The sequence below is a fragment of the Sorex araneus genome, chromosome X, assembly GCF_027595985.1.
Source record: "Sorex araneus isolate mSorAra2 chromosome X, mSorAra2.pri, whole genome shotgun sequence".
Taxonomy (NCBI): domain Eukaryota; kingdom Metazoa; phylum Chordata; class Mammalia; order Eulipotyphla; family Soricidae; genus Sorex; species Sorex araneus.
The window spans coordinates 354,254,139-354,279,269 of record NC_073313.1 but is presented as its reverse complement, the minus strand read 5'-3'; the positions used below and the strand labels follow the sequence as shown (position 1 = coordinate 354,279,269).

Here is a 25,131-nt window from a genome sequence, read left to right as displayed (position 1 = left end):
TGCAGAGCCAGGAGCGTGATGCACAGAGCCTGTCCATCACTGGGTGTGATCCAAAAAGCAAAAAATAAATTAAATTACATTAAAAAATAAAAAATAAATAAATAGATAAATAAAATAAAGTAATTAAGAAATAAGAATTCGGCCGTTTCTTTGTGTTGGCAGGCTATGTAGATTTCTCTTCTCTTGAGTTTGATCGTTTTCTCCCAAGAGGAATTCTCCAACTCCCTGGGATGAAATGTAAGTTTGACTTCCAGTATTCTGGGTGCTGAACAGAGAATGGGTTTCACTGTTTCACATGGAGATGTTTTATTGACAAATCTGACATTTTCTGTTTGTTCGTCCCCTTCTCTTCATCTGGTCCAGGAGTCCTCAAATTTGAAGTCTTTCCTGAGAGGAAATCTATTTTGTGTCAGTCTGGAAGAAAGGCAATTGCTTGGTTCCCTGGGAAGTATGAGAAAAGATGGGCTATTTTGATTGTTATTGGTGATTTAGCAGCATTTGCCTTAAAAGTTTTGCTATCTAAAAGTTTCTCACACGATAGCCTTAACAAGTGGCTTCCTTTGTTGAAAATCAAAGTCCTATAGTCAGCTTACATGTGATAGATTAGTTACCTGCGTTTCTTGCCAGCCCTTCCCAAAACTTAGCACTGAAATATTAGGACTCACACAGGCCAACATCTCAGATTTTACCACATAGATGACAAGATTTCTATTATAATAAGAGATATTAATAATAGTTCAACAATTTTGCATACATAGGAGGAATATAATACAATGCTTATATAAATGATGAAAGAAGAAGAAAATTGATATTCTTTTCTTGTTGAAAGCAACCGTAGAATATTTGTGAGGTGGAGTATGCTTGTGAAGAAAATATGGTTTTGTTTGCTTTTCGAGCAACAACCAGCCATGTTTAGGGTTTATTCCTGCTCTGTGCTCAGAGACCACTTCTGGCAGAGCTCAGGGGTCCAGTTCGAGCATACTGAGCGCAGGGATCAAAACCAGGTCAACCACAAGCAAGGCAAGTGCCCCACCTGCTGTAGTACCTCTCTGGTCCAATAAAAATGTTTTTTTTCTTGTATTTAAATCTGAGTTCTCAAATATATCTATATAATTTTTAAATTTTTAATTTTTTTAATTAATTAATTAATTTTTTATTAGTGAATCACCATGAGTTACAGTGACAAACTTATGAACTTTCATGTTTGCATTTTGTTTATATCCCTTCACCAGTGCCCAGTCCCCTCCCCCCATGTTCCCAGTATCCCTCCAACCCCATGCCCCCCACCCCTGTGGCAGGGCATTCCCTTTTTGTTCTCTCTCTCCTTTTGGGTGTTGTGGTTTGCAACAGAGGCACTGGGTGGCCATCGTGTTTGGTCTATATTCTATTTTCAGCGCGCATCTCCCATCCCACGTGTGTCCTCAAACCACACTTTACCTGGTGTTCCCTTCTCTATGTGAGCTGCCCCTTCCTCCAGTGTGTGGGGCCAGCTTCCAAGCCTTGGAGCCAACCTCCTGGTACTTATCTCTACTATTCTAGGGTGCTAGTCTCCTATTCTGCTATTTTGTTTTATATTCCACAGATGAGTGCAATCTTTCTATGTCTGTCTCTCTCTTTCTGACTCATTTCACTTAGCATGATACTTTCCATGTTGATCCACTTATATGCAAAAGTCATGACTTCATCTTTTCTAACAGCAACACAGTATAAAAATGTTTTTAAATGTTTTTAATGGTTTTGTTTGTTTGTTTGTTTGCTTCTTGCTTTGAGGGCCAAATCCACATGAGTCCAGGGCTGACAAATGGCTCTGTCCTCAGGGATCAGTCTTGGCAATACTTGGGACTCCTATGTGGTGTTGCGGTTTAAACTACTGTCTTGTGTCAAAGACAAGCACCTTATCCCCTGTACTATCTTCCAGACCCATTTTGAGTGCTTGATTTTTAGTTACTCCTGGATTTCTAAGTCACTGCTTATGATGGTAGGCATAATGCCTGTCATCAACTACTTTGTCTCAATCCATGTTAATTTTGGAGATGACGTTGAGTCTATTGTTTGCAGTTACATGTATCTCTATAGCACATTTCACATAGAAAATTCAAATAAAATTGTAAATGAATACAATCTTAATTTAATAATAGGATCACCCCTGCATTAGCTCAGAATTCAGCAGAGAGAAGCCTATTGGTGAAAGTTTTTCTACATGGAGAAGGTTGGAGAAGGCAAATTTCCTACTGACTTGCCACTGATAGTAGATATCATGTCTCCTTTGACTCTCCATACTCAGCATCCAGCAAAATAATCTGTTAGTCTTAATGTGTTAGCATATTCTCTATTAGTACTATTGACTGGTACTTTTAGCAGTCATTTCACTATCTATAATTCTCTTCCAATTGTTACCATTAAAGTTTTCTACCTAACAGGTGATGGTTAAGGCAAATGACTTATTCAGGATTACACCGCAAGAAACCTGTAGTTCCGAGACTGGTCTGCATGATACTTTCACAGATCACCGAGTCAGTACCAGATTTCCCCTTCACCACCAGGAGAGAGAGAAATAATTGAATCCTCAAGAAGCATTTTGAAAGAAATGGAGCTATTGTTTATAGCAACATTAAAGGAAGAGTGACTGTACCTTAATTTCTGGAATAAAGGAAAAGTCAAATATGCCTATACAGGGCGTGCTTATGCACAAGACCATGCATTCAATTGGTCATCACTGGAAGGTGCCTGAAATGTAGAAACAGCCTGAATAGGGCACCACCTTGTAACACAGCCTTTATTCAGAGTGGTCCATAGAACATAAGCCCTATTTCCAAGTCCAATTGTATTAGGGAACATTTTATATAGCCAGGTCTGAGATACTGTTCTTCATGGTTATACTTAGCTACTCATACCATATGTCAAATCCTTTTTAAAAGCACACACAAGAATTGGCAGCAGCAGCACCAACAACAGAAATTTGCAATTTAATCCACACAGTTATATTTTGTATAATAATTATAAGAAAGTGTCAGATTCAGCAATTTACTTATTATAATTATTGCCTGCTATATAGTTATTTTCCCATCATGCTTAGCCCAGGAGTCCACAACAAAATTAATTAAGTCCTCAGTGCTTTTAATTGGCTATATATAATTCACCACATGTTTATTGGTAGAACCAGAAGTTATTTTCTAAGTGACATTTATATTTTGAACACACATATCATGTCACTGTACATTGAAAATAAGATCTAGTTTGCTAACATGGCATTCAAAATTCTTTAAAATCTGGCCCAGCCTACCACACTAACCTCTTTCAGTATATATAGTAACTGTACAGTATTTATTGGTTTCTCAAAAATTCTTGAAGTTTCATGCCAACTATCCAATTTATACTGATATTTTCAAAATTCCTGAACTTTTTTCCCTCTATGCTTTTGTTTAATTTTAGTTTTCTCTGCCCCAAAATGATCTGTTCATTTTTTACACTCAGAATGTAATCTACCCTGCTTTTGTTGCTGATAGAAAATTGAGAATAGTTCTAAAATAGAACTTAGGCTCATCAGATGGAACATTGAGTTAGAAACCCATATTTGATCTCCATTTGCTCCCATCATTTCCCACCTCCTAAAGAGGCATCCACTTAGCTTATGCTCTTTGAATCTCTAAGTATCTTACTTAGATATGCACATATGAAATACTCAAGACTCACACCTAGTACTTTTCAAATACTCATTTATGGCACAGATTCTAGAATTGAGCTGCATAATAGATGGAATGCTATCTTCAAATTACTCAAGCATAGGGCTCATGTAATAATAAGATCTGAGCTCCTGGGAGTGGAGCCAGACACTGGTATGTTTGTAAGGTTTCTGGAGGAGAATTCAAATATACATTCATGTAAATGAAGAGAGAGGAGTTATCTCAGCAATGAGAAGAGCCCCAGCAGGTGAGCTGGGTTGGTGCTCCTCTATCTACTCCTAGTTTTTGCCAAACTCAAACAACTCATTGTGACACCTGGAAAAGGTTTGGGCTTTGCCTTGACTTTGAAGTGAACTTTAACTTCTAAAGAAATGTGTGATGACACACGAGGCAGGTAAGATCGATAGTTAAGGGATCATCCCCCACATGTGGAAGTGGTTGGCTCCCCTCTGGAATGTACCTGAGGGAAAAAAAATGTAGCTTTGAAAATGTTAGTAGCAGATGCTCCTGTTCATCCACACGCAAATTGCTGATTATGATGTGAAATCACTTCTTATCAAATTGCAAGGGCCGTGAGTGCATCCCTTGGTCAGACCTGTGAATCTAGCCAGACTTCGCCCACCAGCCCCCAAGAGAGAAATGCTTTCAGTGATTTCTAGGCTTACAGCCCCATAATTCTACACACTTCTACCCCAATCACAAGTTGATCTCTTACCTGTCTGCAAGTCTAACGGTTACGGGAAAAGTGAGTTCTTGGAGATGTCTGTGTATGCAGGGCTGGAACAACAGCACAGCGGTTGGGCATTCGCCTTTCACGCGGCTGATCTGTGTTGGATTCCTCCGCCCCTCTCGGAGAGCCCGACAAGCTACCGAGAATATGGAGCCCGCACAGCAGAGCCTGGCAAGCTACCCATGCGTATTGGATATGCCAAAAACAGTAACAGTAAGTCTCTCAATGAGAAACGTTACTGGTGCCCGCTCAAACAAATCAATGAGCAACGGGATGACAGTGACAGTGACAGTCTGTGTATGCAGTTCCTGCAAAGCAGTGCTAGTCACACTAGCTCTCTGATTCCCAAATGGGAGCCAATTAGAATTACCCAGGGGACTTGTTAAACTATTGGTCCCTTGCCCCCAGAGTACCTGATTCCATTAATTTAGAGTAAGATTTTGAGAATTTGCCTTCCCAAATTGTCAGTTGATACTGATGGTGCCAGTTTGTTCTAGTTAGAAGAACTAGAAAGGAGAAATTTTGAAAACTTAGAAGAATTGATCAGATTTTTTAAGTGGTACAGATCTGTGCTACAGTTGATTTAAAAAGCTAAGAGAAGATAAATGGCTCTGCTTGTTAGTATCTTAAACATATTCACAAGCTCACAAGTGGCTCCCTGACCTAGGCTACCCTTGAGCAAAGGAATAAAGAATAAATGTGTACATGATTTTCAACCACAGGCTGTTCTCAGTTACGAGTATGTGGATGGAGTGATGCCAGGAGATGGGAATTTAGAGGGAGGTTATATGTTTCTGCAAAGAACTTTTGTTTTGTTTTTAATCACAACTGTGAGGTTTTATCACAGTACAAAACAGACTTTTCTAATAAGAAAACCAACTTTGCTGACCACGACCCATACCAAACACACAAAGTTCACAGCCTCTGCCTGAAATTGGCGGACAAACTCTTAGTTGTATCCAGAAGGTTAAGTACACAGGGAGAGAAAAATACAGGGACAAGAGAGAGATGTCTTTCTCTGATTTACAACTTGCATTTTTTATCTACTGTTTGTATCAAGTAACGACTCTTCCTAGACATTAAATGGGTGCTGAAAAAGCGTTAAGGACAAAAGATTAATCAGCCCTGTCTTTCCTCAATACCCCAGCAGGACACATCACCTGCTGTGTTAGAACATGATTGAGAAGGTTAAAAATAAGTCTGAGAGATGATCCATCAGGAAGCCACAGATTACAACCTGAATTCAGAAAAGACAAGGTTGAAAAACTCCATGTTATTGCAACATTAAGGAAAAGGAGTGGCGAGAAGTAGGATGTGGAGTATCAGGTTCCTGTAAAAACAGTTACAATGATTGCTGACTAGACCTTGAGATCTATGGTTAGAGTTCTAGTAAGATAAGAACAGCATTTTAGGGCTTACAGAGGTTGGACAGGGGCCTTGAAGGGTTTGTGAATTTCTTCATCAAACTTTTCTTCCTCATAACTAACCTATCCCTCCTTTCCAAGCCAGGGGTACCTAGAAAAAGTGAGTAGTCCTTGGTATGGAACAATATAAACTTAACACTGAATACTGTGGACTTAGGAAATATGGCATTAGTACCTTGGCTGCCCCACCCTTGTAGCCAGCACGTGTTGGACTGAAGTGAAGGATAGAGCTGATGTGGACAATGGGAGATGAAGCATTTCCTTTAAGTTACATAGGAGTGTCAGCTCAAGCCTCCAACCGTCAGGAGCTGCTAGCTTTCCTGGAGTTCAGTACGTTTCCTGGAGCAAGTGGGCAAGCTCAAACAACTCCTCCTTCTTCCTTTCTGCTGGTAAAAACCCTTCTGCCAACCCCTATTTAGGAGAGCTTACACATCTATTTTTCACCTGGCAGAGGGTATAGGCTCTTTTACCATTGTAACTTTTTAAGCACTAAGTTATTCTTTTGCATATTTATTAAAAGAAATAGTTAGATATCCTTTCCATTGTCACCTCATGATCCACATTCTTGCCTACTAAATGAAAAACAAACAAACAACAACAAAAAAAAACCCTTCAAATCTTAAGAATTATTTCTTTAAAAGGGCTCCACTTAAATACATCTGTGGAAACTAAGCATAATTTATTTTAAAATTAGGTTAAAAATGTTTGCAGTGTATGCCCAAACTTTTCCAGATGTTAAAACAAGTAAACACTATTAGATCAAATTTAATTTGGTTTGGTGTTTTAATCAACTTTTACCTTGATTTTCTTTCTTCCCTATAACAAGTTTACTCGTGTGTTGGAGGTGGTCTTAAAAGTGTTAATTTTAGCCTTTCTTTACAGTGCAAACACATGCACCGAGGCATTTTCTTATTATAAATGGAGTTAGATAAACTTTCAGTGGAGCTCTGCTTCATTAAACCAGGAAGTTTATACACCCTAACAAAAAAAATATGTATTTCCATTTCATGTTGGCATCAATGGTGGTGCTGTGTATAATGTTGTTAGTACTGGTAGCTGGAATTCTCCATGGGAGTCTGATGAAAGACAGATGACAATAAAAAGGGCATCAGGAACCAAAAATAAAATGTGAGATGTAGCTTTAGAAGCAGGGGCACGTTACTAAAGCAGACATTGTTCCTTGGGATGTGGAGGGGGCTGGAGTGGACAAACTTGGCGAGAGGAAAAGGCATCATCTCCAGTTTTGCAGGGAGGTGAGGATCCTATGGAACATATGATGCTTTATGTTACTGACAAAAGTGGTTCTCTGAATTTCTCTAAATGTCATGAAATATTTTGATTGGGCTTCTGTTTGGGGAACTGAATGGCACATGTTAAAATTTAGAGATGTTCAAAGAGTTGGGCCACAGTGGGTGTTGACACTTGTTTTACCAAAATTCTCCCACACTGTGCTAATACGGGCAGGTGAATGTATAATTCTATAGTATGTCTTGTTTAATGCCCATCTACGGGAATTGAAACATAATAAAAGGTAATATTAATGGATTTCATCTTTCTTTTCCAGTTTATGATGGTTTTTGTCTTTGACAGTTCTATTCCTGGGGTTATTGCATAGATTGAAAGGATTATGGGTAGGAAAGAGAAGCAAAAGAAACCAAAGGAGTTTGGTTGATATATTTTGTAAAGGAAAAAATAGGAACTTGCAGAGAAGAAGATGATAAATTTGAAAGGTGTGAGGAGGTAAGCAGAAATAACAAGACCAGCTCAAAACAAACTTGGGTAAGTTTTAAGGACACATTTTGGGTGTTGCTTTTGTTTTAATGAAGCAAGATAATTTTTATTGAGTCAAACTTAGAAAGATGCAAGGAGAGAGAAAAAGAGAAAGTATGTATTCAAGACAGAAATCTGGTTTCTCCAAAGTGGGATTAAAAAAAAAAAAGCAAACAGCCCTTTGGACCCTGCCGCGGAGAGAGCATGATGGAAGAGCCCAAGGAAGCGCCCTTGGATTCCAAGCAGCCCACTGAACTAATTCCGGCACGCGATCAGAGACCCCACGGTGGGCTAAAACAGTGGGAACCGGGCATCCCCCAATTCTTTTAACCTCTCTCTCTCAACTCCTTCCTCCCGAGCACAGCGCAGGGGCCGCGGCTTGCTGAGCGCAAAATGGAGACGCCGAGCCTCTCTCTAGGTTTCTCCATCTTATGAGCACCATAAAAGGGTAAAAGTTTGTAGTGATATTATTTCTGGTTGTACTTTCCCTGGATTTTATACAGAAACCCAAAACCGCGCGGCCGCTACCGCGGCCACGCGACCTAATGTCATCTTAGCATCAGCAATATGTAATGGTTCCATTTTAATGGGTCAGACTTTTGTGGGAGATCCTAACAAGAATAGTAAGTCTTTTGATGAAATATTGAAGGCAATCAAAGTGGTAGCCATATCTCTAGACTGAACTAAGCTATATCCCCACGCCGGCTGAGAAGAAAATTTCTTCTTTCTCGGGAAGAAACGCGGCGTGGAGTCAACTATAGTGTGATGTCCATTAAACAAACAGACCTGGTGGCGTGGGAATGGGTTATAAGGGGAAAAATTATGTACATGGAACAGTGGGACGCTGGTGGAATCTTGAGCCGGAGCCGATACCAGCACAAGACCTTCGGTTCCAGAAACTGCTTGCAGACACTCTACTAGTCTATCAACTAAGCCAGAGCCCCACGCCTGCTGATGACGGGAAATAACCATCCTTTTTGGTTTTCGGTTTTTTTTCCCTTGTCAGGCAGCGTGGCGATTACTAAACAGGCGTGAACTCGGTGGCGCGGGGCAAGGGGGAAAAAGAAAAGTTATGTAACAAACAGCGGGACTTAATATCTCTATATTCTTAGCAGTGGAGAACTATCAAATGCCTCCTTGGCAATAGGACTGTCTTTTTCTTTTTGGGGGGAAACCCCAACAACGGTAGTGAGTTGTGTGTTGAAACATGGAATGTAATCGAGATAAGGCGTAAACGAAGTGAAACTTATCACTTACAAGGGTGGGGACTGGGGAGGTGGGAGGGGCGGCAGGTATACTGGGGGGGTTGGTGATGGAAGATGGGCACTGGTGAAGGGAAGGGTGTTTGATTATTGTATAACTGACATAATCCTGAGAACTATGTAACCCTCCACATAGTGATTCAATAAAATTAAAAAAAAAAAAAGCAAACAATGACACTTAGAGAAGAGCAAGTGAGATACTTGTTCACGGAAGAATCTGGGCCTGAAGAGCAAGTCCAAGAATTTTGAAAGGGAGGAACATTGGAAAAGTTGTCATGATATGGTGAGAAGGACTTTGAGACATAGGCAACAAAGACAATCTTAAATAATTATTTAAAGTGATAAAGTGACATGAATGAATTTTGAAAAGATTCCTCAGTGTTCCTGATGACCCTCCCAATAGTAAGTGCCATTTTCTTTATGAAGCCCTTTTCTGTTCACATTCATGGCTGGGCCCATTGGTGCTGAAGATTATCCAGTCAGTTCTGACAATGTTTGGGAACCTCCAGAACTGAATCCTGTGGTGATTGGAGGCCTCTATACCTGTAGCTATTGACATTCAGGGAACATATGTGTCAAGAATCAATTAAGAGTTGACCATATGCAAGGCAATTCCTGTACAATCTTTCCAGAGCCTCCAACATTCATTTTGAAATAATTTCTGGATTTTCAGACACTACTAGATTAAAACTGTATAAGAACCTTTAAAAGTCCCATTCTCCATCATTTAGGATTGCATTTGGATGCCTGTAAGCTTCAGTGGGTTAATTTTTCCATTTAATGAAAATCCCAGAGGTTGGCCATTTGGGGAAATGTAGATGCTCAAGAAGATACCTCAGCTCAGATAGAGAAGGGAACACCAAGTATAGGATGTTGGTAGGACCCATTCCAGTTGGAAGATGTGAACTGAAAGTAGACTATAGATCGAACATGAAGGCCACTCAATACCTCTATTGCAAACTATAACACCCAAAAGGAGAGAGAACAAAAGGGAATGCCCTGCTACAGAGACAGGGTGGGGTGGTGGGGGATGGGGTGGGGGTGGTGAGAGGGATACTGGGATCATTGGTGGAGGTGAATGGGCACTGGTGGAGGGATGGGTAAACGATTGCTACATGAGTGAAATGCAAACACAAAAGTTTGTAAGTTTGTAACTGTACATCACAGTGATTCTCCAATAAAATTTTTTTTAAAAGAAGATACCTCACTTTTTCAACCTGAGGGTATTTTTTTCCAATATGTATGTGTTTCCTCGAGGCATCAGGACTGCATTTTATATAGAAGAAGGAGAAAGATGAAACAAAAATATTTATATCAGCATCTTTAATCACAAAATCCAGCTTTCCAAATATCTAATAAATTGCCTCTTAAACTTAACTACAATTGTGCCACCTGGTCACCCTCTGCTGCAAATGAGTCTAAATAAACCTGAGAATTCTATCCGTACAGATTTCTCCCCACCTTCTCAAACAGAACATGGAGTTCTATACATTAGGAGGAGGAAAAGGATGAAAATTAAGTAGGATATAGTCACATCTGTCATATATCTAACTGACTACATAGAGTTGGATACATGACTAGAGGTTAGTAAAGACTTTTAGAATAAGTTCTACTTTTATATTTTCTAAAAATATAAAAGTTTTACATTTATGACTTTTCAATTTGTGTGCCTCACTTTTTCATTTTTCTTATCCTTCAAAGTCTACTGGATGATGCAGCTATAAAATATTTATAGTGTCCTATGTTAGTTAGCTGAGGCTGGAGATAATTGCTAAGTCAAACAAGTTTTCCTGCCAATCCAAGAAAGAGAAAGGTGTTTTTAGAAGAGGACTCCCTATTTTATCAGAATAATATACTTTCATTGTCCATGGCACTGACTATAAGTAACAGATTAGGGTACACAGAAGAGATGCTCTTGTGGCAAGCAAGAAGGTGGTGGGTCACTAGAATCAGAATTTCCAACTACACCATACAATAGACTAGTGACATAGAAGTACCACAAGATTTTCCTTAATACTTGCATCACTACTTATTAAAATTAAAGGAAAAAATTACACTTATTTCCTTGAAAAAAGTGGATCTTAGTTTTATACACATCTGCCTACATAAAGTTTCTTTGTCACGTTAAGTAAATAAGGTTGTTTATTAATCTTTTAAATAACATTTATCTTTTTCCTTTTTTGTTGAATTTTTTATCTTTAGGTTATCCTATCTTATTTATCTTACTTTGAGAAATCTATAGCACTATAGCACTGTCGTCCAGTTGTTCATCGATTTGCTCGAGCAGGCACCAGTAATATCTCCATTGTGAGACTTGTTGTTACTGTTTTTGGCATATCGAATATGCCACAGGTAGCTTGCCAGGCTTTGCCGTGTGGGTGGTATACTCTCAGTAGCTTGCCAGGCTCTCCGAGACAGACAGAGGAATCAAATCCTGGTTGGCCTCGTGCAAGACAAATGCCCTACCCGCTGTCAGTCCAGCCCTTATAAAATAATAAATGTGGATTGACTAACAACCAATCTAAAATTAATCACTAAATATGTAACTCTATCATATCCTTTTATTGGTACTTGATAAAAATCTATGCGCAAACTGATATAGTTCGTGGATGGTATATCATCTGATTATCAACTCTTTGACCAGAAGACAGCATGTGTATTTTAATAATACTGAAAAACCCTGAAAGTGATGAAGGCTAAAATAATGGTATTTTCAGGTTGTGAAGACCTAGAGGGAGTTGCTTTGTTTCTATGGAAGATGCATCAATTCTTCCATGTTGCTAGGTAGACTAAGGATCAGAAATCCAGGCTGCAAAGCTTTTAGTGGTCTCATGGGGTAAAAGTGAATAGAATTAGTGTCTTGAGTGGCCTTAGATATATGGTCATTTCCCCCTCATAACATACTTGGTGAATTTAAGACCATATGGAGAGCTAAACAAACAAAAAGTAAAAAGTTATAAGGTTTTGCATACTAGGGAAAAATTAACTGCAGTCTTAACTTCTTAAAAAGAAAGAAATGCTAAGGAGAATTAGCCAGAAAACAAACCTACCAAGAATGAACACTCTGGAAAGAGTATCCAAGCATATCTTTCCCTTGGGAATCCTCTATTAATTCTGTTAACAGAGAGGCTTTAGCCCTGGCTTGATGTCTGGCAGGAGGCTGCTACCAAGAACAGAAAAACAACTATGTTTGGTGATATGTAGTTCTACAGTCAAACTGGAAGAACAGAGGCTTCAGCCCACAGCTTATCATCTTTCAATATGTTCATAAAATTTTGAAACACATATGAGGCAAAGAAACTGCAAATTAACCTTTTGACCTTCAGAGATGATGGCCATAAATTCTCAATTAAAAGTTCTAGAAAGCTTTGGTTATGATGAGGGACAATTCATATTTGTACGAACCCTAACAAAAATTCAGTATCAAAACCCAATTCCGTTTCAGAGTTAATTATCTACTCTTTGTCACAGAAAAAAAAGAGAAATCCTCTTTCAAACAATATACAAAGTATAGATATTGTAGAAAGAGGTGGGGTGTCTTGGAAAGTTTTGTGGTGCTGAGGCGAGATAACTGTGTGCATTAAAACCATAAAGATGAACATTATCGTAAGCATATGATAGAAACTATAATAATTAATAAAATTATTTTATTTAATAAAATTATTTTGTTAAATAATTTTAAGAGATACTCTTTAAAAAGTAAAAGAAATTCTCAAATATAGATATAACTATATACTTAACTGAATATATTGTTGCAAAAATAATATGTACTAAAGTTATATAGCAGCAAATAATAAATATATTTACATAGACAACATAATTGTGATTATTAGGATTCAGAGAACCAAGAGCATATGAAGAATAAAGAGAAAAATACAATTGAGATACTAGAGTTAACAGGCAAGGATATCAAGATAACAATGGTTACTGTGTTAAATAAATAGAGATGAACAAAATACATTGTAAGATAACATTGGTTTGTCCTTTCTGCCTTGCCACAGGGACCTTAGGTTTATTGGGTTGCTCCCATCACAGTGGTCCCATGACTCTGTATTTATTTGTAAACTCTTTCTTTGTGCTCTATTTCCCCAACTGGTAAATCATCTTTATCTCCTAATCAGACTCTGCTAAGTTGTAAATATAGCTTTTCATGTTGGTGGTTCATGCCCACCCCAGGGATGCCAGCTGTGTAATCTCCAGGCGACTAGGGAACTCCCAGCTCTCTCTTGCCTTTTGTGTTCGGTGGTCTCGGGCCTGCAAGAGAGTCGAGATATCTTATACCCTACGTCTCCCTCCGGGAGAACCTGGAAAACTACCAGGAGTTTCCTGCCCACATGGGAGAGCCTCGCATGGCTCCCATGGTGTATTCATATGCCAAAACCAGTAATAAGCTGGGTCTCATTCCCCTGACCCTGAAAGAGCCTCCAATGCAGCATCCTTGGGAAGGACGAGTAGAGAGAAGCTTCTAAAATCTCAGAGCTAGGACGAATGGAGACGTTACTGAGACCACTTGAGAAATTCAATGATCAACGGGGATGATGATGATGATGATGATGGTCTCAGGCCACTCCCCCACCCGGGACAGCCAATGCCATGAGTGGACGAAGGAGGAAATGAGGGCCAAGCTGGTTGGTGATCAGTTGCTGTTTATTCTATTCTCCCCACGTGCCTGTTCCAATCTCACTAAGCCCCTCATTCTAGTCTCACACTGCCCCTCATTTCCGTCTCCTCCTCCCTCTCCTGCTCATCTCTCTGTGCTCCATCTCACAGCCTGGTCTCTCTCTAGTCTCTCACCAACTCCCTGCAATGGGGGTAGCAATAAAAGCAATATTTACAAGTTAACAGAGTCTGATTAGGAGGTAAAGGTGATTCACTGGTTGGGGACACAGAGCACAAAGAAAAAGTTCACAAATAAACACAGAGGCATGGGAACACTGTGATAGAGTAAACCAATAAACCTAACCTCCCTGTGGCAAGGCAGAAAGGACAAACCAATGTTATCCTACAATAGATGAAAGGATTAAGAATTCTATTAAATTATTTAAATACCTAAACAAACGGATTCTCCAGAACTAAAATATATTGTATCTGAAAAGAAGACTGTAGTATATAAATTCAAGAGAAATTTGGAACAGCACAAAATCTAGTTATGGAACTAGAATACAAGTTAATAATCAATATTTAAGTTAAAACTAAAGTATAAAATGATCATTGAAGTAAAAAAACAGATAATATTATAACAGATACATGAAACCTACTCTGAAATCGTAACATGACTTAATTGGACTGAGAAGATACAAGAAATAAGGAAGCGGGAACAATAGTTTAAAGCAAAGAAATAAAACATATTTCCAAAACTGGTGTAATGACTCAACAGAGACTCAAAAGTTCAATGAATGCCATGTTGGGTGAGCTCAAAGACAATAGAACCAAACACAAATATCACACTTCCCCCAAATCTAAAAGGTGTCTTTTTTGGTAGAATTTTCTTTGTTTTTAAGACAAAGAAGTCTTAAGTATTTGGATAGCAATATTTTAGCTTAAAATTGTTCTTTTCTTAATTCCTCTTTATTTTAAAAATCTTTTTTATCAATGAATCACCGTGAGGTACAGTTACAGACTTACAAACTTTTATGCTCACATTTCAGTCATACAATAGTCGAGTGCCAATCCCTTCACCAGTGTCCATTTTCCACCACCAATGGTCCCAGCATCCCTCCCACCACCCCCACCCCATCTCCCTCACCCCACCCCACCTCTGTGGCAGGGCATTCCTTTTTCCTCTCTCTCTCCTTTTAGGTGTTATGGTTTGCAGTAGAGGTATTAAGTAGCCATCATGTTCGGTCTATAATCTACTTTCAGCCTTCATCTGCACTTATGTGTTCATTGCAGCACCGTTTACAATAGCCAGAATCTGGAAAAAAAAAAACTCAAGTGCCCGAGAACAGATGACTGGTTAAAGAAACTTTGGTACATCCACACAATGGAATACTACGCAGCTGTTAAAAAAGATGAAGTCATGAAATTTGCATATAGGTGGATCAACATGGAAAGTATTATGTTAAGTGAAATGAGTCAGAAAGAGAGAGATAGACAGAGAAATACTGCACTCATTTGTGGAATATAAAGTAACAGAACGGGAGACTAACACCCAAGAACAGTAAAGATAAGTACCAGGAGGATTATTCTACAGCTTATTCCTCTTTCTTACACTATAAGATTTTCTGATTTTATCTTCCAAAGAGTTATTCTTTCTTCTGAATATACTAATATTCTTTTTTAAATACTATCATTTCCATTTTAATTTTCCAATGGCTTTTGATGCCTACTTTTAAAAATATTTTTATCTGAGACATAGTGATTTTAATACTGTTAATGATAGGGTTTTGTGCATATAATATACAAAAACCAACCCCCCCACCAGGATCCATGTCCCTCCAACACTGTTTCAGGGTCCCCTCCCCTTCATTCCACTGCTCCCCTCAACCTCAGATGGCTCACTTCTGTAGATCAGTTCTCATAGTTTTGTTGCCTTTGACTGTTACTCCTTTACTCTGTTTCTTGATATCGTATATATAATAGGCTACTCTGTGTCTGCCCCTGACTGGCTTTAATAAGCATGATTCCATCAGTTCTACCCATGATACTGTAATTTGCCCAATTTTGTTTTTCTTATAGCCACACCATATTAATTTCCCCGTGATATTATTTCCTCCTTTGAGTTTTAAACATTTTAAGCATTCACTATTTATTTTTAATAGTTTTCCAAATTCTTCAATCATCTCTTTATTGTCAGAAATAAATCACTCCTACTGTTGATGTACCTGACCCCCTTTCTTCAATCTCTTCTTAAAGGTAACCTCACTTCCCCCCCTCCTACCAGCTATTAGAATGATAAAGTTTTATTTTTTTCTACTTTGTCTCAGCTCAATGAGTCTTGAATTTTGATTTTAGATATTTCTATTTTTAAAACAATTATGACCAAATTTTTAACATTCATGGTTGATTGTAATGTGTCACATTGTGTCATCTGCACATTCATAGTAGATTTGTAGATTTGTCTCACTTCAAAACTACATTCCAAAAAAAAAAAAAACTACATTCCAGTCATAATGGAAGCTTAAGTGGTAGTGAACTTTCCCTTCTACTATAAACAACTGAGAATCTAAATAAAATATATGAAGTAACTCATTTCTGAACAATTTTGTGTTCCTGAAAAAAAAAAGAGGGAAGGAAATGACATGAAACCAATGAACTCTGGCTTTCTCCCTGGAAACTTTTTCTGTCCTGAAGCATTGGTGAGAAAACTCAAGCAGAACGTAGTGATTTTCCTGAATTTAGAAAGAGATTGGGGTGCTAGAAGTTGATTCAGTTAGAATTTGATGGGCAGGATACTGGAAGAAACCACAGATGGAAAGAGTTGCAGAAATCTGCACAGGGGATCTCTTGAATATTTTCCTAAAAACTAAGCTGCATAAACAGAGTAAGATGATGGTAAGCAAATAACTATTGGAGAATAGAGTTGTGGGTTGAAAATTTCCCAGAGCTCACACACAGTTTTGGGATAATTTTAAATTCCAGCCAGCCAGAGTGGAGATACGGTGTTGATAACCCAATTCCTCAGCATATTTTGTTTTATGAATGATGGTTCTTAATAATTGTAACTCTCAGGAAAGAATTCTACTCCTTCTCCTTTGTTCTAGAATCCAGATAGTAAAATTAAAGAATGGTGAAATGGTAATTTCAGATACATCTAATGGTTTTTGCCATCTATGAGATCTGTCCCAAATTTCATATTCTTTCTACACAGAATCACTGTTAGGCAATTCCACTTAGAAGCATCTTGGATTAAATTCATTAAATATAAAAGGAAAGATTAAACTAATAATTAAAATGTAGGGCTGGAAGGGCTGGAGCGATAGCACAGCAGGTAGGGCATTTGCCTGCATGTGGCTGAACCAGGTTCAACTCCCAGCATCCCATATGGTCTCCCAAGCACCGCCAGGAGTAATTCCTGAGTGCTTGAGCCAGGAGCAACCTCTGTGCATCACCGGGTGTGACCCAAAAAGCAAAATAAATAAATAAATAAATAAGATGTAGTGTTGTAATATGCTGTTCACTATTGGGTTTTAGCTTTTAAGCCATACTAATTTGTTTTTTCAGACTGAGCATCTGCATTACATCCAGGCTTTATTTCCTATGTCCCTTTAAGGAAGTCACTTAACTCAACTACTTTTAACACTTGATTTTCTAACTTACTTAAACATTAAGCAGAACTCTTCTCAGATTTCTTTGATGATCAAAATTTAATGAGCTAGTATCTATTCAATGCTTTCTCCAGAGTTTTATAAACTATAAAATATTACAGAGTTACCATATACCATTTCCCATTGGCAATTCCTTATACCCCCTCTATACGCTCATGTATCCACAGCAATGCTTAGCACAGAGCAGGTACACAATAAATTTTATCATGCTTGTGGGCAATTACAATTAAACTATTAGAGTTTGGACTAATGAACTATCAGAGTTTAGGGTATTAGAATCTAGAGGAATGCTTAATCAAGATTAAGAGGGCCTGGCTTCATTGTCATCTCTATCATTAAGTTTACTTTCTTGGTAAACTCTGTCATCTCTATCATTAACTTTACTTTCAAGTTTATTTTCTTGGTAAACTCAGGCAGCATCCTGAGTCCACATACTGGACCTTGCTTTTTTTTTCCCAATCCAGGTAATATCTCAGAATTCTTTGTTGCTGTTAGTCCTACTTACAGTTCTTAAAATAAGTAGAAAATTTCCAATATAAAGTTCTGTTTTGACCACCAGATCCATATTCTATTTTGCTTTTATGCTTTACTTTTCTGCAAAGATCTGGAGTATGACCATGGGCTGTCCATTGAAATCTCATGCCAAAATGAAGTCAGATATATAATTCCATATAATCTCATATACATCTCTGGCAATATTTGTCCTGAACTCTAGTACCTCATTTCTCACACACGAACAATGGAGAGTGGACAGTCAGTTGAGCACTTTAAGCTAGTCAACACCTTTCTTCACATGGAGACTGGGCTGATTTCCTTCAGGCATGGGGCACTCTCCTTGTCACCTTTACACACTAACCTCTCAGAGTTTATATTTGATTGTATCCCATCTTGGCTGTATCCACCTAAATCACCAGTGACCAACTTTCTATCTTATTTCTCTTTGTACTCATGGAAGAAATGAGGGCGCCACAGGCAAAGCCTTTTCCACTTCTGAGATTGTTTCCAAAAATAAAATTACTGTAATACCCCCAAAACACCAAGCACGAGATGGAGCAGTCACAGTTGTTCTCTGGCCTTTCAACCTTCTGGTGGCCACCAGCCAACAGACTACAGAGCACCAAAGGCCGTGTGGTGAAATGTAGTCCCCAGAGTCCTCTCTCCAATTTTTAGATCCACCATAAAATAAGCTGCCACAGGATGCCACCTTCCTCCAGCCCCTCTCAGGACTGCCAGAGGGCACAGTGACATACAGATGGCCCTGGAACTTTCATCTCGTCACTGATGTTCCCTAACAGTTCTGTTTGGACTCTTTCCCATGGCCTTCAAAAGAATCTTTCTCTTTGCTCTATTCTTCAAGTTAAAAGCTATAAAAATTTGCAAAACATTTTTCAATTTAGAGGCAAAAATATTTCCATGTGTATGATTTCCCACTTGCCTATGTACCTTCTCTTTATCATGTTTTCTCTCTTGCTCACTCTCTTTCTCTCTCTCCCATTCAAAGTTCCCTACATTCAAGAATCTGGAATTCCTTGCATAAATAGATATTTTATATATAATATAGTACATTTATATATTATACATATTAAAGGACTACATTTAGAGACTGGAGAGGTAATACAGGAGTTAAGACACTTGCCTTGGGCTCGGACAACCAAGGTTCGGTCTCCAGTGCTGCATATGTTTCCTGAGCACTGCAAGTAGTCATCCTGAGCACAAAGACAGGAGTAAGCTCTGAGAACCACTAGGCATAGCCCCAACAGAATAATGTTTTAAAGTAAGTAAAATGAGACTGCATTTATGTCTTGGCCCCATAATTTTAACCTTCCAAAAACCTCAATTCTTGGGTTCTGAGCATCTTTTCGTACATTGATTCAATTGTGTATCTACACACCATTTCAGAGCTCTGGAACAACTTGAACACAACATCCACTTTAGTGTGAGTCTTTACAAAAGAGTCAGAGTTCTTTTGGGGGATCTAGAAATTGAAGCTGAAAGTGCATGCAATTTTTATGCTGATGGTTGTCTAGAATTGTGGTGGGTAAAAGGAGTGTGGTTACAGATATGTAGAGATGTAAATTAACTGAAGCTTCCTGAATGGAGTTGAATGCCTCAGAGTTAGTCACAGAACTGAGTGAAACTGGTGAAGGATTGGGTGTTAGAACATTGTATGACTGGAACCCAATCATGAGTAACTTTATAACTGTATGTCTCATGGCGATTCACTATAAAAGGTGAAATAAATTAAATTGAAATTGAAAAAGAACAGAGTAGTTAAGATGGTTAATAATGGTCCAAGAGAGGAATAAGAGATGATAAAAATATATCATACTGTTTCACAGTACATGTTCTACATGTAACATGTAGTATCTACATTTGATAGTAGCATGTGCAATAGTACATACTACTCAGTTGTTGAGTAGTTTGTCCATTGTGTTATTTATTTGTAAAAATATTATGTGTATAGTTATATGTAATAATTAAATTTTATATAAAAACATAACCATAAATTGACCCCTTCGAGAGGAAGGTTGGGATATGGTATTTTACTGATTACTCCTAAGCAAAGTAGAGAACATGCACTTAGATTGTAGCATGTGATACTCTCAGTTTATTTAATGAAAGTTTTTCTGATTAAATATTATGAAGAGTTTTTTATTACAAGCTCGCTCGGTTGTCAAATTCCAAAATCTGTACCAATGACCTAATATGTCCTTGCTTGATTACCCTACTTGAATCTGACACACAGAATTGGGTATTTTGATTTTTTTTAATTTTGTAACTCTTTGAAAAATATCTTGAAATTTTTCTAAATTGAGTTATCTAAACTAGTTTAAGATGAAGTAGAAAACCTAAATGGAACTGGAACCTAAATAGGAGTAGTAGCACATTATTCCACATTAAAAGTTGTTAACAAACTATATCACCCAAAGGAAAATGATCAGAGGCCTAGAGATTTGTCTGTTCAATCCTACAGACTCCAAAATTTGATATCTGCATATCCTATCTAAACTGTCTCAAAGTATAAAAATGAAGTTGAACCTTATTAATATATTTTGAAGCCTGGAATTCACTAAAACATAAAAGAGAGAGTTATAGATAAATAATATAAGTGCAACTCCTTTACAAACTCATAAATACCAAATACATTAGCTAATTTAGTACAACAGTGTATTGTTTTTTTAAAAAACAGTACCACCAGTAAGTTGAGTTTATTCTAGAAATGAAAAGATGCTTATATATCACAAATTTATCAATATGGTGCAATTTACTATTAGGTAAAGTAATAAAAGTGTTTTGGGGGGGCAGGGCACACCTAGTGATGCTCAGAGGTTACTCCTGGATCTTCTCCCAAGAATCACTCCTGGTGGTACACAGGGGACTATATGGGATGCCAGGTATTGAGCAAGCACCCTACCCACTGTGCTATATATGCAGCCTCTAAAGCTTCGTGATGATTTTTGAGATGTTCAAAATACATTTGTAAAATATTAATTTATCTAATTATGAAGATTTCATTTAGAATATTGAATGATTGAATATCTCCTTGCTATGATAAAACCTGCATAAACTCCGTTTTAGCAGTTCAGTTATTTCCAGTTGTAGAGAAGTTGTAAATTTAATGACATGCAAACATGGAATGGCCATAACATATATTGTTATTTTATTCTATAGGTAAATTTCCTTTTAGGACTGTGGTAGGGGTTGGGATTAGAAAACTGTAAATGTCAATGTTATTGTGACATTCTACCTAAATTCCTATATAGCTTGGATCATTGTCCTCAATTAGCTTAGCTCTACTGAATGAATTTTTTCAACCTGGGATGATGAAACTTTCCAGGATTGGTCTAAGTCAGTGTTTCTCAATGATTCACCATAAAACTCTCCTGAGGACCCCATGGGTATTTCAAAGAGAAGCATAGGTGGAAAATCATTGAAATGAGGAAGCTCTGGCATGAGATTAAGGGACTAACAGCAGGGGATGGTACAGGACGTAATCAAGGTCAAAAGGTTGACATAGTGGTCTAGCACGAAAGGATGAAGATGGAACTCTGGGCAATAATCATCCTTGACTGTTGCTGACAGATTCTGAATATGTTGGACTTAATAATGAACTGTCATTCCTTTCTTGAGGTGCTTTAATGTCTCTGTTGACTGGCATCCTTGGCGGACTTAAGGCATTTAGTTTATTTCTTCATCCTCTTCATATATCTTCCTTAGTCCACTGGCTTCTTCTAGACAGACACCACTCAGTGGAGGAGTTTTCAATTCTTCTTCCATCAGTGTTTCTGGTTAAGGATCTTTAAGATGGTCTGCACTTGGTTCCATTCTATGAGACTATGAAATACCCTCATCCCTGCTTCCACCAAACTGGGAGGCTCATTCTAGAAATAACTACCTATAAAACCCCAAGATTCCCTCCAAATAAAATCCCTTACTTGCAGAATTCTCTAGCGGTCATCCAAGATAGTTATCAATTAACTCTCCAGGACCGGGACACATGCTGCAATTGAAAGTAACTCATTCAAAGGCCCTTGTGTGTTTTGACATAGAGGAGCCCCTTCTTTTCCCTCCCAGTGTACATCTATGAGCTTGCACTCAATTCCAACTTTTCAATCTCCTCAATGAAGTATTGAGATGGATGGTGTCAGTGCAGACAAAATCAGAAATTGAATGTCCTTTCTACATCCCTCCTGCATGACCGTTTATGCAACCTGTCTCAATTTATGGAGATACTTTATTTTTTTTATTTTTTTATTTTTTTTGGTTTTTGGGTCACACCCGGCGATGCACAGGGGTTACTCCTTGCTCTTCACTCAGGAATTACCCCTGGCGGTGCTCAGGGGACCATATGGGATGCTGGGATTAGAACCCGGGTCGGCCGCGTGCAAGGCAAACGCCCTACCCGCTGTGCTATCGCTCCAGCCCCTGGAGATACTTTAACCTATTGCTTTGTTTGAAGTTTTTAGAACCTTTGAGTTTGTCCCAAACTCAAAGGTGACAGGATAAATCTGATGTCATTTGAAATTTTGTTTCAGTTTGGCATTAATTAATATTAACTTTAGCAAACTATTCTCTGTATTTAGTAGGTGATCAGGCAATTTTTCATTTTAATCATTTAATTGGTAGAAATTGGATCATTTATATTGGTAGATTTTATATACTAATCTTCCCCTGTGTCCCAGGATAAACACCACTTAAAAATAATGAATTAGGGGGCTGGAGCGATAGCACAGTGGGTAGGGCATTTGCCTTGCACGCGGCCTACCCGGGTTCAAATCCCAGCATCCCATATGGTCCCCTGAGCGCTGCCAGGAGTAATTCCTGAGTGCAGAGCCAGGAGTACCCCCTGTGCATCACTAGGTGTGTCCCAAAAAGCAAAAAACAAAAATAATGAATTAATTTTCACATATTTGTGTAACTGAATTTGTCATAGTAATTCAGAACTGCTTCATTCATAAACATTAATATTTATGAGTAAATATTAACCCATGCATATTTATCAATAAAATTGGTCTCTAATTTTATCTTATACTGTTCTCATCAGAGTTTTGTGTCATGTTATGCTAAATTCATAAAGATTTCAGGAAAATAACTTTTTCTATGTTCTACATCAATTTGGATAATATAATGAGCACAGAGGGCAGGGCGTTTGCCTTGCATGCAGCTGACCTGGGTTCGATTCCTCTGTGCTGTTGAAGCTACCGGGAGTATCCTGCCTGCATGGCAAAGTCTGGCAAGCTAGCCATGGTGTATTCGATATGCCAAAAACAGTAACAAGTCTCACAATGGAGACGTTACTGGTGCCCGCTCAAGCAAATCGATGACAGTGATACAGTGATATGCTTTTCTAAAATATTTGATGGTATCTCCTATATACCAATCTCAGTTTGATGTTCCTATAGAAGAGATATTTCTGGCTACTGGTTAATATTTTTGTTCTTTTAACACTGCACTCACTACCAAAGTATATATTTCCCTCCACACCAAGATCTCACAGTCAATGAGACCCCTCACCTCACAACTCAATTCTGGGGACCATCTCTCCAAATTCATTGTCTTTAGTCATTTGTTGCACCTTGATGTGTATCTTAAATACCACATATGAGAGAGAGAGAATTTTGTAATACATTACTTTTACTCATATATTCTAGAAAACTTTTTATTTCTTTCAACTTTCAAATTAATAACATAGGGCTGGAGCAATAGCACAGCAAGTAGGGCGTTTTCCTTGCACGCGGCCAACCTGGGTTCGATTCCCAGCATCCCATATGGTCTCCTGAGCACCGCCAGGAGTAATTCCTGAGTGCATGAGCCAGGAGTAACCCCTGAGAAATGCTGGGTGTGACCCAAAAAGCAAAAAAATAAAAAAACCAAATTAATAACACAATTATTCCTGAGTTATCTAAGATTTAGATCTTCTATGAATCATTAGAAATGTTATTTTTTTCCTAATATATTTGTACTTTTATCTCTTTTGATGCTTTGTATTATACTGAATTTATTTTCTATTATTTGTCTTGTTATTTATTTATTTTGGGGTTTGAGGCCATGACTGGTGGTGCTTAGGGCTCATTCCTGGCTCTATCCTTAGGGACAATTCCTGATTGGGCTCAAGGGACCATATGGGGAGTCAGAATCAACCCAGGTAAACCATGCAAGATACTAGCATACTTGCCACTGTTCTCTTGCTCTAGACCTTTATTATTTTTATTTTTTAATAAATGTTTTAAATATATAAATTTCTCTTAACAACTTTACAGAAACATACAAGTTTTGATATTGTGCTTTTCACTTTGTTTTATTTCAAGACAAAGAGTTGCTTAGTGTTTTTTATTTTAATTATATAAGTTAAAATCTCTTAAATATTAATTTCAGTTTATGCAGAATAATCATAAGAGGTGTAATCCCACATGGTATGAAGTCTTTACAAGTATTCTGAGTGTTTTTAGGTAAATGTGTAGCCAAAATTTGTGATGGAGTATACATAAAATGTCTATTTTTTATTAATAGATGTGAATATTATACATATGATATGCATAGTATATCTATTATACTAACTTTAAATTCTCGTATTTAATATTTTATATATTCTCACCAATTTTATTTTTGGTTAGTTTGTCTTATCCTGAAGGTATATTAAAATCAATATTTTTAACAGTTCGGACAATTTGACATTGATAGGCTGTAACACAGACTTTTGAGTTTATGATTCTTGCTATTCATTTAACAGCTTGTTTCTGCAAATTTTTGTCTTTCATCAAGTTTGTATGTTGCACTGTTTGATATTCTCTAAAAGATCCCTTGGGCCTTCCTGTTCTTTTGTAATTTTCTTTCTTTCTGTTCCCCACCTTGGATACTTTCTATTGTCCTGTCTTCAAATTTATTACACTCTTATTTATAATTCATTTCACCCATTCAATCCATCAAGCTGTTTCTTTAAATTATAAGATTATATTTTTAGGTACAAAATTCCCTCTTTTGTATCTATTTATTTTCTATGATTTCTTATTTCTCTGCTCAGATTTTTATTCATAGAAAGCATACTCTTTGACTTCACTGAACATAGTTATAATAACAACTTTAAAATCATTGTTTGTTCATTTCAACATCTGGTTTATCTCAGAATAGGGCTCAATTTATTTTCTTTTCTCTTGAGAATAGATTCCATTTTCTTGGTTCTTTGTATGTTAGATTTTAAACATAATGCTTATATTTTGAGTGGCATGCAACTTTGAGCACAAGAAGAACTTACAACTTCCTTCATGGACTCCCCTTAGACTATGCATTCATGGGGGAGGGGAAGGAGGCACTTCATAACTTTTTCCTCTAAGTATATATAATTAAATTTATGTCAACTTGGTAAGTTTATGGTGATGTGACTCCACAAAAACCAATTGTGTATTGCTATCATCATCAAAAATTATATAGTGATTTCTTATATCTGTAACAGTCTTATATTAATAACAGTCTTCAACAAAATACCAGAAACTTTTC

The 25,131-nt window shown here is 37.6% G+C and overlaps 1 protein-coding gene across 1 annotated transcript in view; it reads left to right on the top strand.

Annotated features, from left to right (window-relative positions):
* The first annotated feature begins 212 nt into the window (after positions 1-212).
* OSR1 (odd-skipped related transcription factor 1) overlaps positions 213-25,131 on the top strand; it is an 82,899-nt gene continuing 57,980 nt past the window's right edge. The window contains exon 1 of the mRNA XM_055123560.1: positions 213-237. The gene's annotated coding sequence lies outside the window, so the exon portion shown is untranslated. The remainder of the gene's footprint in view (positions 238-25,131) is intronic.